Source organism: Canis lupus, chromosome 4 (assembly GCF_048164855.1).
Source record: "Canis lupus baileyi chromosome 4, mCanLup2.hap1, whole genome shotgun sequence".
NCBI lineage: Eukaryota > Metazoa > Chordata > Mammalia > Carnivora > Canidae > Canis > Canis lupus.
In genome coordinates this window covers 23,007,356-23,023,683 of record NC_132841.1, presented here as the reverse complement: position 1 = coordinate 23,023,683, position 16,328 = coordinate 23,007,356, and the positions used below count along the sequence as shown (strand labels likewise).

Below are 16,328 nucleotides of genomic sequence, written 5' to 3'. Positions count from 1 at the left end.
GGTGGCCGCCAAGCCGGGGTGGTGCGGGGGGGGAGCGGGGAGGATTCCACAGCGATGCCATGTTCTGCTCGGCGGAATGGTGGTGCTTCAGGGGTTGCCAGGGGCAGCCAGCCCTTCCAGATGTGGAGGTGGCAGGAAAAACGTGAAAATCAGGACAGATGTCCCTTGGCAGAGTTGAGGGGGCCTGTTCCACGGGTGAGTTTATGAGCCAGAGTGACCCAGATTCAGCCTGAGATGATGGACACTCGCCCCCAAATTTTATGGATCTGGGGTGGGCTGGAGCCTTGCCGGCCACTCGGAAGGAACCAGCGGGATCTGGGGACAATCACGTATCCGGGTGGGGAAGAGATTGGGCATCTCGGAGCGAAGGGACGCATCAGTGCCTTGAGGGACAGCCTGACACACTTAGGAAAGGCGTCGGAAAACATTGGCTGTTTATCATAAAATCGGTAAAGAAAATAGAATGGTTAAAATTCAGAGCCTGGCCAGGAATGAGGAGGGAAGAGTGGGAGCCTCAAAGGAGATGTTTTCTGAAACCTCAGGAAAAAATAATGCAGGGACACGGGAAGTGGGACAGTGCCTTTTCTAAAACAGGGAGTTATAGATTTAGACAGTTTGTAACGAGGGTGGCTGAGAGCTGAGACTCTTTGCACACCTAGCTCAGCCACCCCATCCAGCCATGCTGCAGCCACCAGAGACCCTGCCCCAAAGCTCAGCCCTGCCTGCATCCTTCCCTGGCACGAAAGCCCTCCACCCCTCTCCACTGCCTCAGAGGAGAAAGTCCAAACCACTGACTGGGATATTTGGGGTCCTTGATATTGTGGCTCTAGTCAATCTGTTTTTTACTATGTCCACTGGGCCTGTTCCAGAACCTTCTCCTTACTGTTCCCCAAGCAGAGCTGGTCCTTCCAACCTCCAGGGCTCTCCTTGTGCTGCCCCCCTGCCTGGGCTCCCTTTCCCCTCCAGCTCAGCAAAGGCTACCCGCCCCTCCCCTCCACTAAGTGCCTTTCAGCCTCTGCAGCCCCCAGTGGGTGTTTGCATGTGTCCTGTGCAGCTGGCCTGGGTTCACAATTGTGTGGGTTTCTGTGGGTCTCCCTCATGACACTAGAGGCTCCTGGACACCAAGGCTGCGTTGTATGCGTCTTTCATATCCCAGGAGCCAGTCTTTGTTGAAATTACTACCCATAAAATCCAAGGCCAAATACAGCATGGCAGGGCCTAGCCCTGTGAGGTGGGCAAAGAGGTGATAATATCCTCACTGTGCAAAGTCCAGTAGTAAGTGACCCTCGAAGCCACCTGGCTGGTGGCAAAGGCGGGACTAGAATCAGAGGGGACTTAGGATTCCAGAGCACGGATTTGCTCAATCACACACTCACAGGGTGTCATCTAGGACTCGAGCAGTACCAGGGATCCACATTCTACCAAGAGTTGGAGCCCCCCCCCTTCCCAGGAAATGCAGAACATCATGGGGCGTCATGCCCCGTGGTCTGGGCACATGCAGACACTTAAAAATACTTGCCAGCAATCAAATGTAATGCTCCTAATCTGAAAGCTCTGGTGCCTTGTGGACTTTAAGCTCAGGGTTACAGATTCAAAAGGCCAGGCTATGGGAGTCTCAGGCCAGCCCCTTGGCGCTCCAAGTAACCTCAGGGAGGGCCCACTGGCAGGGCTGTGCTACTGGGGTGTGCCTGGCTGTGGCCCCAGCCTCCAGCTTTGGATGGCTAAGGGTTAACCACCTCAAGTCTCCCCCCACCCCCCGCCCCCCCATCCTGACACTCAGTTCCCTTAAAGGAGGACCTGCCATTACCCTGATTGGACTCTCCAAGATAATCACGGGGCCTCAGATCCCAGCTGCTCTTGTCGCATGTGCTGGCTCCCTCAGACCAGCCGGGAGGCTGGCAGGAGAGCAGCCTTAGTGAGAGGCAGATGGGGCTGTAATGAACGGAAGACGGGTGACAGCTACAGAGGAACAAGTTCATCAATTAGAGCCTTCTTGCCTGAGGACTTCTGGGAAGGGCTGGAGTGGGGAACGGAGGGGGCTGACTGGCTTCCCTCCAAAAGGTCCTGATGTCTCAAGCTACTCAGCTCCCCAAGTCTCAGGACCCTGGAGGGGTCTCCGTCTCGGCTCCCAAGCAGCTCCTTCTGCCTTTGGCTGTGGACAGCAGGGGTCAGCCTCTTTCTGGGAGGGGCTGCCTAGCTAGCAGTTTCCCTGAGGACTAAGGGTCTTCTGAACAAGACTGAGAGACACTCAGTTCAGTCTCAAACCCTTCAACTCCTTAGAAACCGAACTTGTGAGCAGAATGCAAAACTTAACCACTGCTGCTCCCCTCTTTGGCTCTGACTTGCACACTCAGAGGTCAGGGGATGAGGAAAATCTTGGTCCAAAGGGACTGGGGCTGGGATATCACACTATCGCTGAAGCAGGCCACGATTAGGAATCTAAAATCTCGGCACTTCCTGCCTGCACAGGGTGTCATCTATGGCTGAGAGGATCAGGGCAGTGATGGCCTTTGGAGGCTCCCTGTCCTCAACTCCTGCCTCAGTGTCCACCTCCACTCAGCCTGGTTTGGCTGGGGCTAGGAGGGGTGAGCCATGCCCATGTTTCTAAGGGCCGGGGCCTTGGGCCATTTCCTGGGGAGGAGAGCGTGAAGGAGCAACAGAGCCGTCACACTCTGGTGAGGTGACTGTGGTCATTGTTGGTGCAGACAAAGGCTGTAGTAGGTGCCTAATTCAGATGAATCCCAACTCACATATTTTGGAAGGACGGGCAAATGGATATCTTAGAACCTAAGAAACTACAGTATTTTCGGGGGGAGGGTTAGTACCCATGGTGTCTGGGGACCTCCAACAAAGGGGGCTTAAAATTCTGAACAGGGGACACTAGGCTATGACCTCCAGGGGACAAGGGTACTATTTCCCCTGTCAAAAAGCTAGAGGCGATGAGGCACAGGGGTTTACAAGTAGGGGGGTTCTGGAGAAGAAGAGATTACTCTGAGGCCCCCTGGTTCCTGTCAAGCACATCACAAGCAGGCCAGAGGCTCACATGTGGGTGCTAATGGACCGAGGAGGTGGGTTCAATCCATGGCAGCCTCCCATGGTGGCACTGTCACATAAGAACCCTAATCCCAGCCATCAAACCTGGGTCAATGGGGTGCAAATGGCAGGTAAGCATATTCCAGCCCAACATAGGAAGAATTTTCTTACAATTCTGAGATGCCTGAATTTGTTCTGCATGACCCCAGAAAGCTGAGAGTTCCACGTCACAGGAGAGTGTCTGCACAGAGGCACTGTATTTGTCATGCATTCTGTGGGGTCTGCTAGCCAGCTCTGTGACTCTGGGCAGTCACTTAACATCTCTGGGCCTCTGCTTCCTTATTTGCATAATGAGAAGATTGAACGCACCTTTCTCCAAGGTGGTCTGAGAATGAAATGATGCCTAAAAAGTACTGAGCATAGTCCCTGGCACATGAGATGTGTTTGATAAGCCCTAACTGTCTGGTAAGCATGCTCTGTGCACATTATTCACTAGTGGGACAGAGAGGTGAAAAAAATAAGCATTTGGACTCCTCCCTCTTCTGATGGTCAGAGGGGCTATGAATGTCAACCCAAGTCAACTGGATGTGAGAGGAGAGGCTGTCAGGGAAGGTAGGTGCTTGGGAACGATGAGGCTCTGCTGCCCACCTGCAAGACCACCAGAGACCCAGCCTCACACATCTGCCCACCAATGACATGCCACCAGGCAAGAAGAATGACACCACCATTGCAACCTTTGGCATAGCAGGCTGAAGGAAGTCAAGTCTAAGGGGGAAAGGGGGCCCTTCGGGCCAGGTTGGAAGTGGTGGGAAATGGGCATGGCATCTGCAGAAGCCTGCCCATGACTGTGGCTCTGCTGCCACAGAGAGGCCCCCCGCCCTGGTCTGCAGGCACCAACAGGGTAAGAAGCAGGCCTGTGCTCAGCGGGGAGCCTGCAGGGCAGAGCCAGGAAGGGGTGGGCTTCTCTCCCTTTGCTGGGCCTGGCATTCGGGCCAGAAGCCCCCAAGGAGGGCTTGTTATATGCCAGTGGAGTCCTGTGCAGGGAAAGCCTGGCTGGGAGAGATAAGCTGTGGCGTCCCACCAAAGGCCCCAGCTCCTTGAAGCTGCTCGAACACATATTGATGGGGCCCATTCAGCTCAGCCTGCGTGGCAATTAATAATGGGCCACGCGGAGAGACTGAGCATGGTATGCATGTGTGTGTGTGTGTGTGTGTACATGCTGGGGGAGGGCATAGGCTGGCTTTGGGTGAGCCAGAGTATCCTTCCTCAAGGACACCCCCTCCCTACAGCAGACTTGATCCCCACCCCAGGCTGGGACAGAAAGGCCTGTCCTAGCCTGACCCCTCCAGCTGAGTTCTCTGGGCAAGGAGGCAGCAGGAGGCTGGAGAGGATCTGTGTCTCAAGAAGGCCAGAGCCCCCCCCCCCCCCAAGGGGCTGGACTGACTGCAGGGCGAAGTGGAGTCTGGAAGCATGAGTGTAATGCACTCCAGTCTCCCTTTTCCTTGGACTTGCATCCTGCTAGGAGAAGCTGTGAGATGACGCAGCCTGATGGAGGAAGATGCAGGTGTGTGGAAGCAGGCAGGCGGTGCCAGCTTTCAGTCGGAGGGCAAGGCCTGAGTGCTGCCTTTGTACAAAATGAGAAAACCATGCCCCTTCGGAGTGGACCCTGCCCTGTGCTTGGTTGAGTGAACCACCCTCTCTGCCAAGAAAAATGTGCTCCTTTCTTCAGGTGATGCCACCCAGCTCCAGGCTACCCAGCTTCAAGAGCAGCACCTGGTTGGCTCTGTCGGTTGCGCATTTGACTCTTGATTTCAGCTCAGGTCATGATCTTAGGGTCATGGGATTGAGCCCCATGTCGAGCTCCATGCTTAGAGAGGAGTCAGCTGGGCCCTCTCCCTCTGCTCCTCCCTGCCCTTCCCTTTTGCTCTCAAATAAATAAATAAGCAAATGATCTTACAAAAAAAAAAAAAAGAGCAACACTTGGGCTGGAGTTCACCAGCCCTCCCCTCCTTGCTCTTGCTCTTCCAGTACAACCGTAGAGGGCAGCCCTGCTCAGGAACTGTCTCCTTGAGTGTCCCCTCACAGCTGGGCTCTGCACTCAGAATCTGGAGCATTCTTGCTGGACCCATGCCCTGACCTCTTCCTAGAACCTTATTCCTCAAAGCGAGGTGGGAGGACCAGTGATGTTGGCATCACACGGGAGCATGGGGGAAACAGTCTCAGGCCCCACGCCAGACCTACTGAATCAGGATCTGCATTTTAATCAGATCGTCAGAGGTGATTCCTATGTGCATTAGAACGGCTTAGAAAACCCTGGGGTTGTCCAGACACTGTGTAGGCTAGAACGTGGCGGGAGAGAGAGAAGCAGAAGGTACAGAGAGGCCCCTCTGTAGAGTAGGGGCAGGAATGAGTCCTGTCGGGAAGAGGCGAAGCAGAGGCTGCGGGCAACAGGCTGTTCTGCTGGTTTGAGTCCGATGCCCAGCCCTCTCCTCGTGGACCTGTCACTGGAGACCCTCTGCCAGCACCCGAGTCCTTGCCCATCTCCTCCAGGTGGGTGGAGGCCCGGCCTGGCAGCTCAGAGTCTCAGGGGAGTGCACTGCAGGGCAGGCCTGGGCCTCTGGGGAGAGGAGGAAGGGTTCGGGGGGCCTGGCTGCACTCCATCTATCACCCCCGTCTCTGCACAGACCTTTCATCAGGATTCCCAGGCTGGTGCGCAGGCCTGGGCGCCTCAATCACTCCTATCGTGCCGGTCACAGGAAGAGAATAGCTTTCAGCTCAATTACCCTTCACATTCCAATATCATAACGCTCCAATGAGGCTTTTTAACCAAAAACAAAAAAGCCGTGTCTGCTGCGGGCCGGCTGCAAGGCCAGCCGTGCAGAAGGGACAGGCCTGCCTGCCTGCCTGCAAGCCCTCCAGGTGAGACCCTGGGAAGGGACCCATCCCAAGGCACAGCTGCACAAAGAAGGCTCCTGGGGTCCCCGGCCCCGGGCTTCCAACACGTGTGCCCACCTCTGCTCATCGACTGCTGGGCCTGCTCGGCCCTCGGCCTTGGGGAAGGAACACTGAGCCCCTGTTCTGTGATGGTCCTCTGTGTCACAACACTAGCTCTGTCTTCCCTGCCTGGGGGCAGGAATGCCACATAGAGCCCCTCTTCATGCAATGACCCAATGGCATCATTCAGCAGGGCCGTGACCCAGCAAGCTGGCGCCATGGTATACATGCCATCCCATCCTTGGCTCAGCTGTTCTTACAACAGCCCTGACTAGCCGGGGAACTCGCTAGAGCTAAGGTGATGAACCCCACTGTAGAGGTGGGTACACTGAGACCCAGGGAGACCAAGGACGTTCGGAAGGATCTCAGTGCAGTTCCCTTAAGATACACTGCTGTCCGGGGACGACGGCAGGGAGACGAGGTCTGCTCTAGTCCAAAGCTTCTAGGCAGAAACTGGCTCACCTCTTCTCTCAACTTTACACCTGAGGTGACTGTGGCCATTTGCAAATTGTTCTCATGGGGAGGCATAACCAAGTGGCCATGCCATGAATCCTGCATGCTCAGTGATTCCCAGTGAGCACACATGTTCCACGTGTGTGTCCCGTCCCATGTCACATCTCTAAGGGCTTGTTCACCTGGCCAGCTTGATGTTAATGGCTTGGATGGCAGCGTCCCCTCCTTGTGTCCTCCTGGCCTCCCACTGGCTGTGGCCGATTTGCCCATGATTTAGCACTCTGGGGCGCTGACCTGTGAGGGAGATGCTCAGGGCAGGAGAAGGCAGGGCGGATGTCACGCTGGAGGTGTGTGCATGCATGCGCGCACTGGTGCAGGGTGAGAAGGCTGTCTCTCCAGGAACACGGCCCCTCCTGGCTCTCTAGGCTGGCCATGCTGGCTGTGGCCCTGAGCACTGTCCTGGGGAGACCTCAGAGGACTGTGAGGAGCCACAGCCCCGAAGTCTCACACTGGTCTGCGGCCTGCTAGGGGGCCCTGAGTGTCCAGGGCACGTTTGTTCCACGTGTTAGATGAGAACGCCTGCACAGCTCGGCCCCTAGCCTCACTGTCAACAGAGGGGCAACAACGTATGGGGGTGTACGACTGAGCCCCAGGCTCTCCATCTTAAAAATGGGAAAAATCCTAGCACCTATAGGTCAGCTATAAAAGGTACACATGTGAAGGCACGCACAGTCTCCTGTACTGTCATTATGGCTGTTACTGGTGCTTCCCCTATGTCCAGTACCTCTGGAGCTTATGAGTTCAAGGGATTGTAAGGTACATATCCTACCTTTAATCAGATCATAAACCCTAGAACTTGAGACCAGGAGGATCCACATATTGGACAAGTATAAACAGGGGCTGGAGTAGAAGGTGTGGTCACTAGCCCAGCCCAGCCCAGGCCTTCTAGAAGGCCCGTGCCCTGCTGCCTCCTCAGGAATGCCCGTGAACCCTCCAGGAGGGCCTGTTCTATCTTGTGAGGTTTCTACCCACCTCAGATATAATGAAGCAGGTGTGTGTGGGGGGTCCTTCTGCTTGCCTCAGACCCATTCCAGTCCCTGCCCCCTCCCTCCCCAGCCCATACTGAGAGCGGCCTGCAGGTAAAACCCAGGCTGCAGCAGGGCAGGGTGGTGGAGGGGTGGGACGGAGCAGAGAGAATCAATTTGCCAAGCTCACTTAGAGCTTGTTTGTTCAATTCTGCTGCCTGTAGGGAGACGCACGTGATAAGATACACGTATGCCGCATGCCACAAGGGGCTCAGGGGCCAGGACGGGGCAGGTTGGAGGCACGACTCAGGTGTGCTGCAGCGCCAGAGCTGGGCTGGGTGGATGGCTCTGCTCTACCCCTCGGCGACCCAGAGAGAGCCAGGCTTTGGCAGTGGCTGGCCAGGTCCTCCAGCACTGGCCTCTTATCCCGTTTTTATTAAAGAGTGCCATTGTGGGTGAGCAGGGCCCAGCCAGGATCTCCTGGGGGCCGGGCACCAATGGCTCATTCTCCCGTGTCCCGAGCACCCAGCATGGGCTTCGCATCCAGCAGGCACCCCGGCAATGTCTGATGAATGAATGAATGAGGGTGGGGTCAGGCACGCGGAATCGACGCTCCTGCCTTCATTACACTTTAGCAGCAAGCCAAGCAGGGACTCCCCAGCTCTCTCTCTCTGGTTTCTGGGCTGGTTGGCACCCAGTGGCCAAGCTCTCCAAGAGGGTCTCCAGCACTCTGGTGCCTACTAAGCCCACCTCTGTGTAATGGGAGGGCTCCTGGGGGCCCAGCAGCACCGTGGCCAGCTCTGGGATGTAGTCCCTTCCAGCACCAATCTCTCCGACTCATCTAAAAGCTCCCCCTCTCAGGGCACCTGGGTGGCTCAGCCAGTTAAGTGTTTAGCTCTTGATTCTGGCTCAGGTCATGATCTCAGGGTATGAGACTGTCAGGCTTTGTGCTCAGTGGGGAGTCTGCTTGAGGTTCTCTCTCTTCCTCTCTGCCTCTCCCCCAGCTCATACATTCTCTCTCTCTCAAATAAGCAAATAAATCTTAAAAATAAATAAATAAATAAATAAATAAATAAATAAATAAATAAATAAATAAATAAAATAAATAAAAGCTCTCCCTCTCCACACTCACATGGGCTCTTGGGCTCACCCACACTCACCCCTCCTGATTTCTGCAGGGCCCCTCCCCAGCTCCTGGCCCTCATGGATCATCCCCAACGACCACCAGCCTCACACCTACATCTGGACAGCCCACCTCTGGGGACACCAGTCCTCCTGCCAGAAGCGGCCCAAAGGAACAAGTGATCTAGAGTTTGGGGTGTGCTGGGGGTGCACTGAAGAAGGCATGCTCCTACTGCTGTGCCTCCAGAGGACTCTGAATCAGCTTCTTATGGCTGCTCTAACACATTACCACAAGTTTATCATCTTACAGTTCTGGGGGCCAGGGTCTGAAATGGGTCTTATGGGACCAAAATCAAGGGGTTAATACCCCTTGTGTTCCTTCTGGAGGCTCTAGGGGAGAATCTGTTTCTGTGTCTTTTCCTGCTTCTAGAGGCCACTCTTGTTCCTTGGCTCGTGGCCCCTTCTTTCCATGGTCAGATCAGTAGCATGATACCTTCAAACCTCTCTCTGACCTCTGCTTCTTCTTCTTTTTTTTTTTTTAAAGATTTTATTTATTTATTCATAAGAGACACAGAGAGAGAGGCAGAGACATTGGTAGAGGGAGAAGCAGGCTCCTTGGAGGGTGCCTGATCTAGGACTCGATCCCAAGACCCCGGGATCACGACCTGAGCCAAAGGCAGGTGCTCAGCCCCTGAGCCACCCAGGCGTCCCACTGACCTCTGCTTCTACTGTCACTTCTCCTGACTCCCCCGCCTCTCTCTGATAAGGACCGTTGGATTACATGGGGCCTGCAGAAAAACCAGGATATCTCCTCACAGAGGTCCTTAATCACACCTGCATAAGTCCCTTTTGCCACATGTGAAATAGTCAGAGGTTCCCAGGATCAGGATGTGGGGCTTTCCTTTCTTTGGGGCTATTCCTCTACCTATCATACCCCAGTCCCTTCAGCAGCTTCCTCCAACAGACCGAAGGCCTTGGTGGGGAACTTGCCAGCACTTCTGAGGTGGGCCCTGGGAATAGAGCACACCAAGGACTGGTCTGTGGAATTTCTCCCTGAAAGGATATGGGCTGCAGAGGAGAGAAGGAAGAGAAGTTCCCGAAGGCAAGTGGTATCAATGGCATCATGCAACAAATCTTTACTAAGTACCCCCTGGGCATTGGGTCCTGAGGGTCCAGTGATGGGTAGATGGTCAGATGGACATGCCCCTGCTCTCACAGAGCCCACCATCTCACCTGGGAGGCCCACAGAGACCAAACAGTCCTATAAATGAGCGAGTCCTTACATCTCAAGATCAGAGCTATGGTGCTCTGAAGACCCAGAATGTGAGAATCTGTTCCATACTGGGAAAAAAAAGATCCATCAGGGATTGTAGATCTCAAGGGATATACGACTTCATGAAGAAAGGGAGGGTACCACCATGCAAAGACCCTGTAGCAGGGTGGGTGCTCCCAGGAACTGGAAAGAAGGCAGAGATGCAGGAGAGTCAAGGGGAGGCTGGCTTGGGGGGGGGGGGGGCGGTTGGGATCAGACCCCACCAGCCTGGGGGAATCTGGCTACCGACCACAGAAAGGCTTTAGCAACATCCCTGGTACCTCCCAGGGACTCAGAACAGTGGAATGAATGGGATGGATGGAGGAATGAATGAATGCGCCTACCTTCCCTCCACCCTCCCCAGTAACCTGCTGCATCCCTCCCTTCCGCACAGCAACAGTTAACGGGCTCTCCAACGCTGGCTCACTTATTTATTTATTTCCCCAGCGCTGCTGGCGCCGACCCATGCAGCCTGAGCGTGCCTCCGTGGAAATGTCTGTAATCGCCAGCACACTTTAGACATTACTTCCACACCATTTAGGGCTTTCCGCCCCAATAGCTGCTGCTGCATTTCCCTCCACCCCAATCTTTTGGGTTGTGTTGGGGGGATTTTTTTTAAAGGTTGGGCAGTCTCTGAATTTGGGGGATCTGATGGTTTGGGGACGTGGGGAGAAAGACACTGCTTTAGAAGAATTCCTTATTCTTCTCCCATTGCCCTGGACCTGCCCCAACCCTGCCCAGGTAAGGGAAAGAAAAAAAAAAAAAAAAAAACAATTACTTCAAGCTGCTAAGAAGCCTTTAAAGATTTTTGCGTTTTTCTGTGCAGACCTCAGATTGGGTTGCTGATATAAGCCACAGCTTTGTGGGAGGCTGAAGGTGCACAATAAAGGTCACTACAGAAGAATCCCCCTCCTAACCAAACACCCTCCTCCTTCCACCTTCTTCAGACTCAAGGCCGGCTCCTCTGAAGGCAGCAGACACACTAAACCCAAACCCCGAGTGGACAAGCTGGGGGTAGAATGCATTTAGACTTGTTCTGGGGGGACAGTAAAGTGAGGACAAAATCCAGGACGAGCTTTGTGACCTTGGGCAAGTCATTTGACTTCTCTGGGTCCATTTCTCTGGCTATAATATGAGAATAATCAGACTCTTCTTACCAACTTGAAGGACTCCTGTGGGGCCCAGAAGAGGCACTGTGGGGAAAAGTGTCCTCCTGCTGTGTTTCTGCCTCCTTCTTCTCAGCCTGTATTTTGCTGGCTGCATTTAGCTTCCTGTAACTGCCCGCCACCCCTGCCCCTGCATCCTCCTGTCCCAGCAGCTGGACAGGTCCATCCACCTGCAGAGATGAGCCCACTCCCAGGGGACTCTGCCCAGAGGTTGTACCTGCAGGGGAGGGTCCCTCCGGGATCTCTGCATGCAGGCTGCCAGCTGAGCACCACACACACACCATCACAGGCCCTGGCAGAGGAGCACTGCAGGAGGAGCACAGTGGCAACCCTGCATCTGCGCCACACACACTAGAGCAGAGACACATCTCCCAGGGTCTCCCAAGTGGAAGCAGTGAGAGCAGGACTCAAACCACTAACCTCAGCACTGATTCTCACACATGAGAAGTGACCTCTGAAAGGAAGCCACCTATTCCATAGCTTAGGTGGTAATAAGAACCAAACGGAACATATACCGTAGGTTGAGCACGGACAAACGTATTCCGTGGGGATAGAAGCCAGGATGGTGGTAACCCTTAGGGGGAGAGACTGGGAATCATAGACGCTTCCAGGTGCAAGAAAGTTTGTTTCTTGATGCAGGTGTGACTACACAACTACGTTCACTTTGCGATGATTCATAAAACTGAACACTTACGGTTGTTCATTTCTCTGTACATATGCTTAAATACACAGACTCCAAAAGAGAAAAAAAGAAAAGAAAACTCCTAAAGCTGGTGGGGAAGGAGGCATCGGAGAAAATACTCCAGGGGTTAATCTGTCCCACTCACCTAAGGCTTTAAGCTCAAGGCTTCCTCTCTGTCCTGTCCCCGATGACAAGGACTGACCCAGGATTACCAAGGAGAGGCAAATTCAGCCCTGGAGGTGGAAGGTTCCCCACAAAGGCCTCCCAGCTGTGGGCAGTGGGGCTCCAGCCCCCTCCAGGGTACAACTCCCACCACTCTAAGGCGACCAAGACAGGAGGAGCTGCCTCTGGATGGGCCAGCCCCAGGAAGGCTCAGCAACCAGAGCTGCATGTGACTAAACCTCTTCTGCCCACAGTGGGGTCCTGGGGCCACCGCAGATGGGAAAGGTCAAGCCAGGGTCAGGAGGCAGAGGGTGGGTCTGGGAGTGGGGTTTAGAAACCAGAAGGGAGTGGGTATAGGCAGCAACTCCAAGGGCAGGAGCTAAAGCAAGCCTGTGCCTTCAAGCCGAGCAGAGAGACCAGGTGAAGGGCTTGGGGTCGGATCCCAGCCAGCCACTTCCAGAAGAAGTGACCCGGCAAGTCTGATTTGCTAACCCTTGGCTTGCTTGTCTGTGAAATGGGGACACAGTACCCACCTCCCCTACTTTATTGTTCCAAAGGAAGGAAGGAAGAATAGGATTTGGCTAAATGGAGGGAGGAGGAATGTGCAGGGGGCAGGAGTGAGAGCATCTTGGGGGAGGGCACAGAATGAGCAAAGGCAGGGCAGCAGGAAAGCGGCCACCCACGGTGAGGATCTAGGACGGGAAGCCCGGGGAAGCCTGGGGCTTCACCTCACCTAATGGGATGGATTTCTACCATGAAGGGTTTGTGTTGAGAGTGGCAGGAGGAGAGGGCTGGGCTCAGACAGGGAGCTGCTGAGAGGGGAGGGGTCAGTGGGAAAGGCCTTCTCAGATGCAGGACTGGGAGAGGGGCCATCCCGAGCCTGTGACCCTCCTGGACAAGGACGCAGCCGGACACTCGGCTCTCTGTGGCTGGCAGTCCCCCCCGCCTGGGAGGTGGGCTGGCCGATGGGTGATGAAGACAGTGAGTGGGGAAGATTACATCGTACCTAGTGATTATGCCCTGGGTGCAATCTCTCGGCTGTATTATTGCATCCGGAGAGAAGAGCGGCCTTTCTCATAGCCGGACAGGAGGCTTCCACTTATTATTATAAAGAGGGAGAGCCCAGCGCCTCCCAGCTCCCAGCCAGCGCCGCAGAGTTGCAAAGTAATTAAAGGCTGCTAAGGAATCAGAGAAATTATAATAATTCCATCAACCAAGCACTCACTCACTTTCTCTTGTTCCCCCCACCCCACCCCTGGTAGAAGGCAAGGTGGGTCGGGCAGCCTGCAAACATACCCACACAGGCCCACCGTGGGGTGGGGCCTGTTGTCATGAGAGGGTGCCAGGCCTGTCAGCAAGCCTTACGGCCAATACTCCCAACTTGTCTGGGTAAATAAAGGCCAAATTCCAGGGTCTCCAGAACAAAGAGCAGTGACAATGCTGGAGGTCAGGCAACACAGTCACACGGGCCCCGGGGCCCCGCATCGGAAGGCTGCGCGCCCCGCCACCGCCCTCAAGCTTGTGGGGGCCGTAGGAGCCCAGGAGGCAGCTCCCCTCCCCTCTCCCCAGCCTGGCTCTGGACATCAGACCACCCGGGCAAACAGCGCTGCAACTCCAGGGGAGGGACGGAGACCTCATGGCTTCTGGGGACCAATGCCCTGAGGATCTTCCCCGGTCACCTTAGGTCTCAGTGGTTTGCCACTGATTTCTGGGGGTGGTGGTGGTGGTGGGGACCCTGGGGAAATCTTTTCCTCTGTCGGGTTTGGTTGACCTCTACAGAATGTGTGGTTAGGTCAAGTCACCCTGATGGTCCCTCTGGTGCTGGTTCCAAGGAGCCCACTTGGAACGTCCTCAGGCCACTACCACTTATCTCTTGGTGACGGCTTCCTTGTTTTCTTTGTCATGTTTTCATTTCATGTTTCCCACATGTTTCTTGTCTCCCACCAGACTGTAAGCTCTTGACCACTCACACCCTGCTATCAACCCATCAGGCCGTGGCAACGGAGTCTCTCTGTCAAGCTCCTTGGACCCCAAGTGACTTTCCTGAAGCTCTCTGAGAATTTTTCATAGCAGTGGGAATACCAGTCACCTACCCCACGAGTGTGGTGCTGCATACATGTGCTTTCCCTGAGCTGTTATGCAACTCCAATGTGCCCCCATTTTACGGATGGAGAAGCTGAGGCCCTGAAAGACCAAGCATCTTGCTCATGGCCTCCTGGTTTGGAGTCAGAACCTATATGCATGTGGCTCTGTTGCCTTGTGTCACAGTAGGGCTCAGGGTCCCCATGTCACAGATGGAACACAAGTCAGGATGTGGTAAAGCAAAAGCTGGTCCTTCGACCATCGGTTTCATCAGCCTGCCGCCCATCCAGGGTCTGAGGAGACCCCCACTGCCTGGAGGAAATGAGATGTAGGCAGGAGACCTGACCCCTCCAGCCACAGGCCCCACCACGGGAGACAGGAGACCATTTAAGAGAAAGGGGATGAAGACGACAGGTGTGGCTGGCAGCCCAACGATGCTGCAGGAGCATCTCCTTGCAGCCAGCTCTCATCTCCTTCCTTTTAGAGGGTCTTTATTTAAAGGGGGGGGGACAATAAATGGTGTCCCGTCATGTGCCAGAGAACCCCTAATGCACGCGAGCTGGGCTCTGCACATAGGCCCCCTGCTTCGTATTCATGGCAGAGGGTCCTGCAGCCACTGCGACAGAATTATATGAGCCCCCGAAGACTCCCAGCTAGAATCGGCGAGGAAACCGGTGTAATTAAGAACATTATTACTGTTCAAACAAAATAATAATTTTAATTACATCTGGGCTCCTTCTGTCTCCTGTTCCCATGCTGCCCTCTTTCCTTTCGCTGAGAGTGGTGGAGGGTGCTCACGGCCATGGCCATGATGGAGGAGGTGTCGCGGGGGTCATGGGGAAACCCGGGGTCCCTGGCTCCGTGGGGGAGCGGGCTGGTGTCTACCTGCAGGGATGGGTCTTCTACTTCTCACAGAACAATAGTGTGTGCACAGCTGGGGACCCACATCTTAGAGGCAGGGGCACACTAACCCTGCAGGTCACTAGGTAGGGGGGTCACTATGACCCTGACAGAGTCCTGACCTCCAGAGGTGGTCCTCACTTCAGAGAGGGCTCTGAGTGAAGCCTCTCCCCTGCATCGCTACAGCCTGTTTGGGGCCTGTGTGACAGTCCCCTCAGCCCGTGCACGAGGCCTCAGGTTCCCCTGCTTGTCTGCCCCCACCCCGGCTGGATCGGGGCCTCCTCTCTGCAACTCTGGGCAAATTACAAGCAGGCCTCGGCAAAGCTACGAAACGACACATGCAGAGGTGCTGAAGGCGACAGGGAGCAAGACTCTATGGCTCCAGTTGCAAGTACACTTGATCGGAAAGACATGAAGAAGTCGGTGAACTTGGCCTCAGTTTCTCTCATCTCTAAAATGGGATGAAAAATTCTCCCCTAAGTTACCGGGTTGTCGTCAGGACAAATGAAAGATAGTGAGACTGCTCGGGTACAGACAAGATGATATTACTTAAGTGGGTACACACACACACCGTATCACCTGCACGCGTGCACACACGCACGCACACGCCACTCCACCTCGAGACTCTGTAGAAACAGCTGGCCTGCTGCCCTGCCCGTGTGCACGTGCCCATGTGCTACAACGCTCCCTGCCCTGGCTGCTGCGGGCTCTGTGGCACCTGCCCGCCGCGAGACAGGAGGTATCTGTCATCGTGCCGACAGTGGGGGACCGGAGGAGGTGCAAGCACCTCAGGGTGCTCACTGAGGGGCACAGAGACGTGGCATAGTGTGGGGCTAGAATAAACCACTCTGGCTCTGGTCAGCAGGATCCAGAGCCCCTGAGATGATTTATTGGTCTCCCTCTCCCAAATCAATAGGTGGGTGGTTATAGATGCAGAGGGGGCCGCCGGGCACCATGGCCCCAAGGTATAAATTAATATGGCCTGTCAAGGGACTGCCTCTCCTGGCGTGGGAGACAACACTCTCTTGAGCAGAGCTGACATCTCAGGGGGAACGTCAGGCACAAGCCAGTGGGAGCTCCCCGACCCCCCACCTCTCGCTGCAACATGAGGATGCAGTTTATAAATCATTCAGCGTCTGATGGGCACGCCATGAGGAGGGCAGCCGGGGGCACTGCTGTCGGCCCCAGTGGGTGCTAATACGTCTGGTCATGCCCACCCCTGCATGCTTGGGGCCTCGTCTGTCTGCGTGCCCACTGCACAGAGAAGGGCATGGTTGAGATTCGGGGACTGGCGGGCAATAGAGGGCACTAGAGAGCTCCAGCAGTGAGGCCTGGGGTGTCCTGCGAGGTGGGGGCACCCTCTCACTCCAGCACCCGGCCTGGCTGCTCTCACCCCC

The 16,328-nt window shown here is 55.1% G+C and overlaps 1 protein-coding gene and 1 long non-coding RNA gene across 2 annotated transcripts in view; one reads left to right on the top strand and one right to left on the bottom strand.

Moving 5' to 3' along the window:
- LOC140631987 (cadherin-23-like) overlaps positions 1–16,328 on the bottom strand; it is a 283,795-nt gene that overhangs the window by 185,749 nt on the left and 81,718 nt on the right. The window lies entirely within an intron of this gene.
- LOC140631517 (uncharacterized) lies at positions 98–4,984 on the top strand. The gene is made up of 2 exons (XR_012029060.1): positions 98–195; positions 4,556–4,984. It is a non-coding gene; the product is annotated as an uncharacterized lncRNA (long non-coding RNA).